We start from the raw sequence: 9,719 nt of genomic DNA, 5'->3' as shown, positions 1-9,719 counted from the left end.
CCCAGCAGTCCCCTCTTTGGCAGTGGGGCCTGCTCATCCCGCTGGAGGATGCCTGTGCATGCCTTCAGCTCACAGACACCCAGGAGGGGCTTTCCACCTGGCCCAACAGTGAGTTCTCCTCAGCCTCGGGTCTGGGACCTCCGGGGCCTCTTCTAAAGGCCCCAGCTCACTCACTGATTTTCCCCGGGGGGCGGGGGGCATCTCCGAGGCCCAGAGTTCAGATGCCCACTTTGCTTTTTGTGACTTATTCTTCCTCTTTGCATGAAAAGGTAGAAGAACCCTATCCCACTCCCACCCCCCAAGTTGTCCAGAGGATTATGAAAGAGAACAAAGTCACACATGGAAAATACCATTTCATTACCGAGCACCTGGAGGGCACCTGACACTGTGTGAGGCTCTGCAGGTGACAGAAAACACACCGGGAAAGTCCCCTGCTCCCAAGGCGTTTACAACACACTAAAGAAATCAAATATCTGTGCAGATAATGAAAATACAGTAACACATATTCAGTCTCACCGACTATTCCTTCATTTCCTTCTCCTTTTTGACCCACGGTCTCCAGGATCCACCCATTTGTTCATTCACTCATTCATTGATCTGTTAGCGGCAAAATGACACCAGAATGTTACCAGCGATTGGACCTTGGTTCAGCAACCTGGGCACTTGAGTTCTGGCTAAGAAAGAATTCAGAACCAAGACTCAAATATAGGGTGTCCTCAAAAATGTATATACACACTTTGAATAATTATAGAGACAGTGCAAAAATACATTTCATTTTCCAGATTAAGCTATCAGCTGTTAAAGTATGCATACATTTTTGGGGACACCCTGTATAAATAAAAGTTTATTTAAAAGTCACAGGTAGAAGTGAGCTGTAGGAGAAGTGAGCCAGCTGGGTTGTGTGGGCTCAGGAAACAAGTTAGAGGCAAAAGAAGGGCTCTTTGAGCTTAGGAGAGAGAAAGGCAGAGAAAATGTGACTGGGGGAAGAAGAGGGAGAAAGGTAAAGCAGGGGGCAGGGGAGGGAGGGAGAGAGAGAGAGAGAGAGAGAGAGAGAGAGAGAGAGAGAGAGATTGGAGAAAGAGGGGGTGGGAAACCCCAGCAGGGTGGCTCAGTTGGTTGGAGCATTGCCCCATACACCCAAAGGCTACGGGTTCAATTCCAGTCAGGGCACATACGCAAGTTCAATCCCTGGTCAGGGTACATACGGGAGGCAAAAAATTAAAAAATAAAAATAAAAGTAAAATAAAAGAAGGGGGTGGAGAAAGGCATGGGCATGCTCAAAAGAGAAAAGCCTGTGCTGGGCCCTTACCTGAAGGGATTTTATCTGGAGGTCTCAGGGATGATCAATAGCATATTGACCAGCTTTCCAGGTGTGTGCTTTCAGGGTCATGGTCTCCACCCATTGGTCTGCACCAGGGCAGGGGGTCCTCATGTCAGCTATGGCGTCACCCCGCCTGGCCTGGCTGCGTTTCTGGGCCTGGAGCTGAAACATACATAACTGAGGACTAGATGTTATCTCTAGGGCTTAATGCTTACGGGAGTGATCATGTAAGGGCTTGATGGGATTTGTATGAGGCCCCCTTACTCCTCCTCCTCCTCATGTGGGGGGTCTGCCACATGACTATTGGCATGCCAGGGGAGGAAAGGTCAGCTTGGGGATGAGGTCTCACCCTACAATTGTCCGTTGCTGGGCGCCTTCCATACCTGTCCTTGCTCTGCTCATGCCTGTCTAATTGCCTACTACAGATCCTTCCACCCATCCATCTATCCATCTATCCATCCATTAACCATCTCTTCATTTGTTTGGCCACTCAGTCATTTATGGAGTACAAGGTACTCGTCTAAATACCGGAGACACAAAGAGGACATGACAGACCCTGCCCTGAGGAAGGGGGTTGGCTGTGTGGTAGACGGCAGCAAAGTGTACTACACTAAAGACCTTGGCTTAACAGAGAGCTGAGCTATAATCCTACCACTGAGCACAGCACTCCATTGTATTGATGTCTGCGTCCCTCTCTCCCACGCACCTCAGGTATTACATTCTATTTTCAGGATCCCTGTTGCTTAGCACAGTTCCTGGCCCCAAATACTATTCCAATAAATGTTGACTGAGAGAACAAATGAAATAAGCAGGGTGTTGCCATCCCTCTCGAAGTCTGCTTTCTCCTGTGAGGAGTGGGTGTTAATGCTAGCCTAGCCTGGAGAGGTTAAACGAATGCAGTACTCTGTATGCCTAGCGGGAGGCCGTGCCTGGCTCTGTAACTATTCCCTTTTTGCTCCCTTCCTTACCTGGGGCATGTCGCTTTCTGCTCTCACCCCCTTTTTACAATCTAACACTGAAGGGGCCAGCCCACTGTCTAAGATCCTGACCCAGTTTGATTCCAAATACTGGATACTAGTCTAGTGCTTGGCCTTGTTCCTGAGGAAGGTTCTATGTGCTTCTCATAGCTGTTAGGCACGACTCCTTGCATATTAATGATCAATTAAATATGAATCATTTGTAAGATGCTTCAGGTTCCTCAGGGGTCATATCTCAGTGCTTAGAAAAATATCGTAGGGGAGGTTCCTAACACTGAACCAGTGCCCACCACAGCTTTCTTTTTCTTTTTCCTTTTCCCCGATACAGGCCACTGCTTTTGTTGATTGCGTGGATTTCAGCGTGGCTTTTTAGCGATTGTCCCTGTTTTAGGTCTGAGAAACAAAGCTGCTTATATGGGAGATTGGGATTTAATGAGTGTACAGGGACGGAGTGCTGTATTTAGTCCTCCAAAATGGCACGTGGGGGCCCCCTGCTGTCAGTCAGCCACCAGGGGTTTGGACAAGAAAACCCTGGTGTTTGGTCTGCATTGCCCCCTGGTGGTGAGACCCAGTTTTGGACTGCCAGGGCGGGCTCTTCCTGGGCCAGGCCCAGAGCCACCGGAGAAACTGCAGATATGTTAGGTCCAGTGAATTTCCTGGGCACTTCTTAGGCTGTCCAAGACACCATGGGGTCATACAAGAAGAATAGGGACTCAATCTGCCTCCAGGGAATTTGCTTTCCGCCCTCTGACCTTCCCTTGGAGATACCTGTCTTCTGGACTTCTCATTCACGTACTCATTCATTTCCTTCGACAAACATTATTGAGCACCTTCTGTGTTCCATATGGTGCTGGGGTTACAGAGGTAAACGAAACAAACAAGCTCTACCTCATGGATGCTTACACTCTTGGGTCCCTGCCTGAGTGTCTGGTCCTTGACATACTCACACTGTCACACTCCTGGAAAACATGGCTTACATCTGATGGCCAGTGAATTCCTTGTTTAGTTAGAACTTACGATGTTCTCCTTCTATGGGATATTTAGAGTTTGTTCAAGAGAGAGATGCAGGGCCCTGGCTGGGGTCGCTCAGTGGGTTAGAGCGTTGTCCTGATACACCAAAGTTGTGGGTTTGATCTCTGGTCAGGGCACATACAAGAAGCAACAGATCGATCCATAGAGAAATGAAACAACAAAATCAATGTTTCTCTCTCTCCTTTTATCTCTCAAATCAATAAATAAAAAAAGTTAAAATGGGTTCTGTGGAAAAGAGAAATATTAAAGACCTGGAATATATGATTATTATTATTTAAACATTTTTTTAAACAGTATTCATTTTTTTTTTAAATCCTCACCTGAGGATATTTTCCCATTGATTTTTAGAGAGAGTGGAAGAGAGAAAGACAGAGAGAAATAGCGATGTGAGAGAAATGCATTGATTGGTTGCCTCCTGCAAGAGCCTGCAACTGAGGTACATGTCCATTGACCAGAATTGAACCCAGGACCCTTTCAGTCTGCAGGCCTATGCTCTATCCCAGTGATGGCGAACCTTTTGAGCTCGGCATGTCAGCATTTTGAAAAACCCTAACTTAACTCTGGTGCCGTGTCACATATAGAAATTTTTTGATATTTGCAACCATAGTAAAACAAAGACTTATATTTTTAATATTTATTTTATATATTTAAATGCCATTTAACAAAGAAAAATCAACCAAAAAAATGAGTTCACGTGTCACCTCTGACACGCGTGTCATAGGTTCGTGTCATCATTGCTCTATCCACTGAGCCAAACCGGCTAGGGCTGGACTATATTGTTAATGGTAGAATTTCAGGGTGGGGAGTTTGGAGGACAATTGGGAAACTCCTGACATTCCCCCAAACTGCCACCCAGGCCGCGTCCTGCTCTGCCTGCATGTACTGCCTCCGCCAGCTCTCTTATCCCAGGGTTGGTTGGGGCGACATCACGAACAGTGTGAGTTATGAACGTGACCCTGGACTCCACTGGAGTACTGTGTGGAGTTTCTTTCCAATATAAAGAAGAAAAAGAATCCCGATTTTCATTGTTCTAACCTCAAGGACTTTATTGTGTTCTAAGAGGAGAAAGAAGTTATGCACATATACAATTACAAGAGCGGCACAAGGACAGGCTGGAGGAACTCTCAGTGGGAAGAGTCTATTCATAGCAAGAAGGCTCAAGGAAAATTTTATGCAAAGGGTGTTTGACTGGTTATATTATTATACTAGAGGCCTGGTGCATGAAATCGGTGCACGGGTGGGGTCCCTGGGCCTGGCCTGTGATCAGGGCTGATCAGGTTCCCTGCTTCCCTGCCTCCCCGCCTCCCCCCCCCCCCCTTCCCTAACATCCCACATGCCACCACAGTATGATGCCCTGCCTCCCCGCCTCCTCTGTCCCTGCTGCCCACATCCACCACCACCCATCCCCAGCTCCCAATCCCAGCCTGGGGGCCTGGCCCTGATCAGGCGATTGGAGCCTGTCAGCAGCGGGGAGGGACCAGGAGATTGGGGCCTGCAGGCTGAGGGCAGCTCCTGCATCGAGCATCTGCCCCCTGGTGGTCAGTATGCATCATAGTGACTGGTTATTCCATTGTAACAGCCACTTAGGCATATATATATATATATATATATATATATATATATATATATAATTTATTATTATTATTATTATTATTATTATTATTATGTGAAAGCTTGCTGCAGTAGGAGACCTGGAGAGAGAAGAGGTGTTTAGACAGCAGTTGGGGAAGTGAAGCTTGAGACCTGAGGGCCTGAGGACAGTGTTCTCATTTGGCCTTTGGAGAATTGCTAGCCTCCTAAGTCAATGTGCTTTCATGGTCCCGCCCCACTCTTCACCCAACCTCACTCTCCCAGCTCTAGTGGGCCAGGTCGCTGAGCTAAAGGTCACTACCGTGGGTGGCCTCTGTCACCTGCCTCAGACCCATTCATACTTTGAGTTTCTGTAAGACTTGCATATGGTGGCACAAGTCAGCCCAACAGCAAGTTTCTCCTACATTAGTTTAGGATTTCGTTTTTTTTCTCCTTGCCTAGGTATTTGCCACTCTGCTATATTTCGGACTGGGATTCGCTTTTGTTTGGGAAATGCTAATGCTTTAGTTCTGTCTTCTGTATTTTGAAGCTGTGTTGGGTGCTGGGTGCAGTCACACTGTGTGCATCTTATCCATCCTTCGGCGATTTGGAGCACTGGGACACCGGAAAGACTGGGGGTTGGATTAATTCACACGCGGGCTGTGGAAGGAACCACACTCCACCCAGTGAAAGGTACCCCAGGTGCCCGAGCTGAAGAAAGAGCCCTGCTTATATCTAGGATTCTTTCAGAGACCACACTGACAGATCTCAGGGAAAAACTGGGGGGCGGAATATCACCTGTGAGGTGGGACATGGGAAAATGTTCTGTTTCCTTGGTCCCCTGGCTGAAGTTCCTCAGCACGAGGTTGGCTGCTTTTCTGTCTCCTGCCTCCAGAGGGCGACCTGTCCACAGCTCTTTCGAAACAAGCCTGCAAGTGGGAGGGTTCAGGCACAATTGCCTTCTTTTCCTCTTATTGTTTGGGCAGACCTGCCCGTTTGTCTGGTCCAGAGAGAAAAGAAGGCTGCACACAGGTTTTTGAGCCTAAGGCACACGTTCCAGTCAGACTTCTCCCGGTGAGTCGTGGATCGGGGTAACATAGGGCTTGACAACCAATGATCATGCCACTTGTGTGCAAACTCCCTTGAAAATGTCAAGGGGGGGGGGGGGGACACGTGACCTGATGGATATGACTAGGCATTTCTAGGTCCTTCCTTAGTCACCAAATGTCAACATCTATTTGTTCCTAAGGCCCTGCTGGTTGCTCAGGTACCCAGACCCCTAAAGGCCTTTCATAATCCGCCCTCACTGACCGGCCATTTTTATCTTCTATGCATTGCTGCTGGCCATGGTCATCCCTGGGCTTTTCCTTCGACTTTCAAGTCGTTGTAGCCCTTACGTGCTGTTGCTTCTTCTGGAAATGTCTTTGTCACTACTTTTTAAAATTATTATTGGGAAAGTCCTTTCTTTTCTTCCAGCTACAGCACAGATATATCATATTTGGTAAAACTTCTCTAACCACCCAACCTCTCTCGGTGACAATGCGACCGTATTGTAAGAAGTTGGGACTGTGTACCTAGCTGTCTTCCCCTGGAGGTCAGGGACCCTGACATACTCATCTTCGTGGCCCTAAACCCTAGCATCATGCCTGACACATATGAGATGCTCAATAAGTTGTTGAATGATTGATGGTGTGTTTGTGTACGCGCATACGTGTGGCATTCTTGGGTTGCAGAACCGTACGGGCAAAGCATGTGAGGAGAGAAGGAACGTGCCAGGTCCCTGGCTCTTTGTCCAGTGACTGTGTTCTTGACACTAGTTGTCATGGTTCAAACACCAGTAGGGGAGAGGAAGCTGCCATCTGTGTCTCACCACAGGACTGCCTGCTCCGCGAACCAGCCCTGCAGCCCGGGTGCGGCCTGACCATGAATCATTCTGACCCGCCAGGCTCCACTGGGCCCCTGAGCAGATGGCGATCATTTAGAACCATTCCAGCCCCTTTAGCGGAATCGAGCTTTTTATTGCTGCCGACTGGCTGCCGGGCCTGCTTCCCCCGCGTCCTTGGTTGGAGAAGTCAGCCAACTTCCGGCTGTAAGAGGGCAAGTTCCCAGCACAGGCTGCCGCCGCCCCTCCCATTCTGCCCTTTCCTTTCCGCTGGGGAGACCTGCTCCGGAGTCCACTGCCCTTTCTGTTCCTTCCACATACAGATGACGGGAAGGGCCCGTTCTGGCAGCATCTTGAATGTCAAAGGAAAAGGACTCAGATGCCCCCACCTCTGCTCTCTGCTAAGCATGTCCTATTGCCTGCACAGTCTGAGGCTATGGTTGGGTTATAGCTGATCTGTAAGTCCCTGTTCTCCTCGCGGCTGCTGCAAATGCCCTGGGGAAGACCAAGAATTTGACTTCAATTTGGAATCTGAAGGAGATGGAAAATACATAGATTGGTCTCGGGAGGGCACCCAGCCACCTGCAGCTGAAAACTCTTGTGTCTTGTTCAAGGGCTCTTAAAAAAATGTTTTTATTGATTTCAGAAAGAGGAAGGGAGAGGGAGAGAGCGATAGAAACATCAATGATGAGAGAGAATCGTTGATCGGCTGCCTCCTGTCCTCTACTGGGGATCGAGCCCGCAACCGGGGCATGTGCCCGGATGGGGAATGGAACTGTGACCTCCTGGTTCATGGGTTGACACTCAACCACTGACCCACACCAGCCAGGCCAAAGGCTCTTTATTGTCTGGGGCTGACTTGCTTTCTCCCTCTGCGCACCTGCCCCCCTTCTCCTGTCCCCTCTCGCCCGCTCCAAGAGCCTCTGGCATGGCTATATTTCTCCTGCATTGGGGCCCAGGCTTGGGCATCATGTCTTTGTTTGTTTGTCTTCCAGAGAGAGGTTGGTTTGGTGAATGTCTGTAGCAGGTGGATGACTGTAATTCTATCCGATTTGCTGTCTCACCAGGTTGTGGCACCCACCTCCAGCCCCAGACCATCCAAATTCAGGACATAAATCACCCGCTGCTGACATGCTGCTTCCCTGGTCAAGAACCTGGATGGGTCTCTGTGGCTTTTGCATCCAAATTACTGCTTGGTTTTCAAGATCCTTCACATGCTGCTCCTGTTTTCAGATCCAAACAACCGTATCTCCAGCCTCTGCTTTCCCAACACAGCTGTCTCCACACTCCCCACCCCAAACTCACATCAGGTAAAATTACACCAGAAATAAAAAAAAAAGAAATTTAAAATCCAGGCAGGCTTATTTTTATGTTCTAGTCTGGAAGCACCCTTCATGTTCACTTCTCTGACTCAATACGACCCATCTTTTGAGTCCAGTTTCAAATCCTACCTCTTGGAGCACTTGAATCCACACTGACAGCTTTCCTGATGGCCCAGAGCGCTCTGTCGGCACCAGACGGGTTGGCGTGCAGTTGTGCTCCAGATACTGATGTTGAGTTGTTTACCCTCATTTTGCACATTGTTCTGTAATCATCACTGAGTGCTTGCTATTCTGTTCCAGGTGTTGGCTCATTCCTTAGTCTAGGAGTTGCCCTGACTTTTTTCTCCAACCCCCACGACCAATCTATCAAGTGGGCTGAGAGATGCTTCCAAATGGTGCGCTGTACCCAGCCACCCCGCCACCCCTCCACCCCTCCACACCTCCACCCCTCCACACCTCCACCCCTTTACCCATTCACCCCTACACCCCTCCATCCCTCCACCCCTCCACCCACCCACCTCTCTACCTCTCTACCCATCCACCCTTCCACTCCTCCACCCCTCCACTCTTCCACCCCTCTACCTCCCCACTCCCCACTCCTCTACTCCTCCACTCCTCCACTCCTCCACCTCTCCACTCCTTCACTCCTCCACCTCTCCACTCCTCCACCTCTCCACTCCTCCACCTCTCCACTCCTTCACTCCTCCACCTCTCCGCTCCTCCACCCCTCCACTCCTCACTCTCCACTCCTCTGTCTCCTGTCTGGACTTCCAAAATAGTCTTCTCACTAGCCTGCCACTCCCATTCCTGTCCCCATGCAATTCCTTCTTGAAACAGAGTGAGTGTTAAAGGAGGAGATCAGATTATCGTGGTCAGTGACCTTGGCTAGAACCTCCTGGTGGAGTTCTATGACACTTAGAATCGGGTAGAAGTAGGAAATAAAGTAGTGCCTCTCCACCCCCCACCACGGCTCCTAAGGCTGCTTGTCGTTTGGCCTCTGCCCTTCTCCCAGTGGCCACGCTGCTTCCCTCCCATCTATCCTGGGTTCAGCCTCCTGGCCGTCCTTCCGGGCATGCCAGTGCCTGCCTGCCCCCGATCCTGGTCACTTGCTGCTTCTGCCTGGGACACTCTTTCCAGATGTTTATGCCACTAACTCTGCGTTGTCTTCATCTGGGGTTTAGCTCAAATATCATCGACTTAGAGAAGCCTCCGCTGACCTTATTTATTTACTTATGTATTATTTATTTATTTTTATTGATTTTAGAGAGAGGAAGAGAGAGGGAGAGAGAGAGATAGAAACATCCATCAGCTGCCCCTTGCATGGCCTCTACTGGGGATCGAGCCCACAACTCAGGCATGTGCCCTGACTTAGAATCAAACAGGTGACTTCTCAGTGAATGGGTCAGCCCTCAACCACTGAGCCACACTGGGCATCCCCCGACCTTATTCTAAATGTTGCCTCTTGGACTCATGGCTCAGCTTTCCCCATGACGTTGTTTTCTTTTCTTTGTAGCACTGGTCTTAGCCATCCAGTGGTTTCTTTCATTGCGCCCCACCGTCACCCCCTCGGGAATGCAGTTTCAGGAAAGCAGGGCACTCCCAGCCTTGTTTCCTGC

Source organism: Myotis nattereri (assembly GCF_964212035.1).
Source record: "Myotis nattereri genome assembly, chromosome: 5".
Classification (NCBI taxonomy): Eukaryota; Metazoa; Chordata; class Mammalia; order Chiroptera; family Vespertilionidae; genus Myotis; species Myotis nattereri.
The sequence above is the reverse complement of the archived record's forward strand: the minus strand, read 5'-3'. Positions refer to the sequence as shown.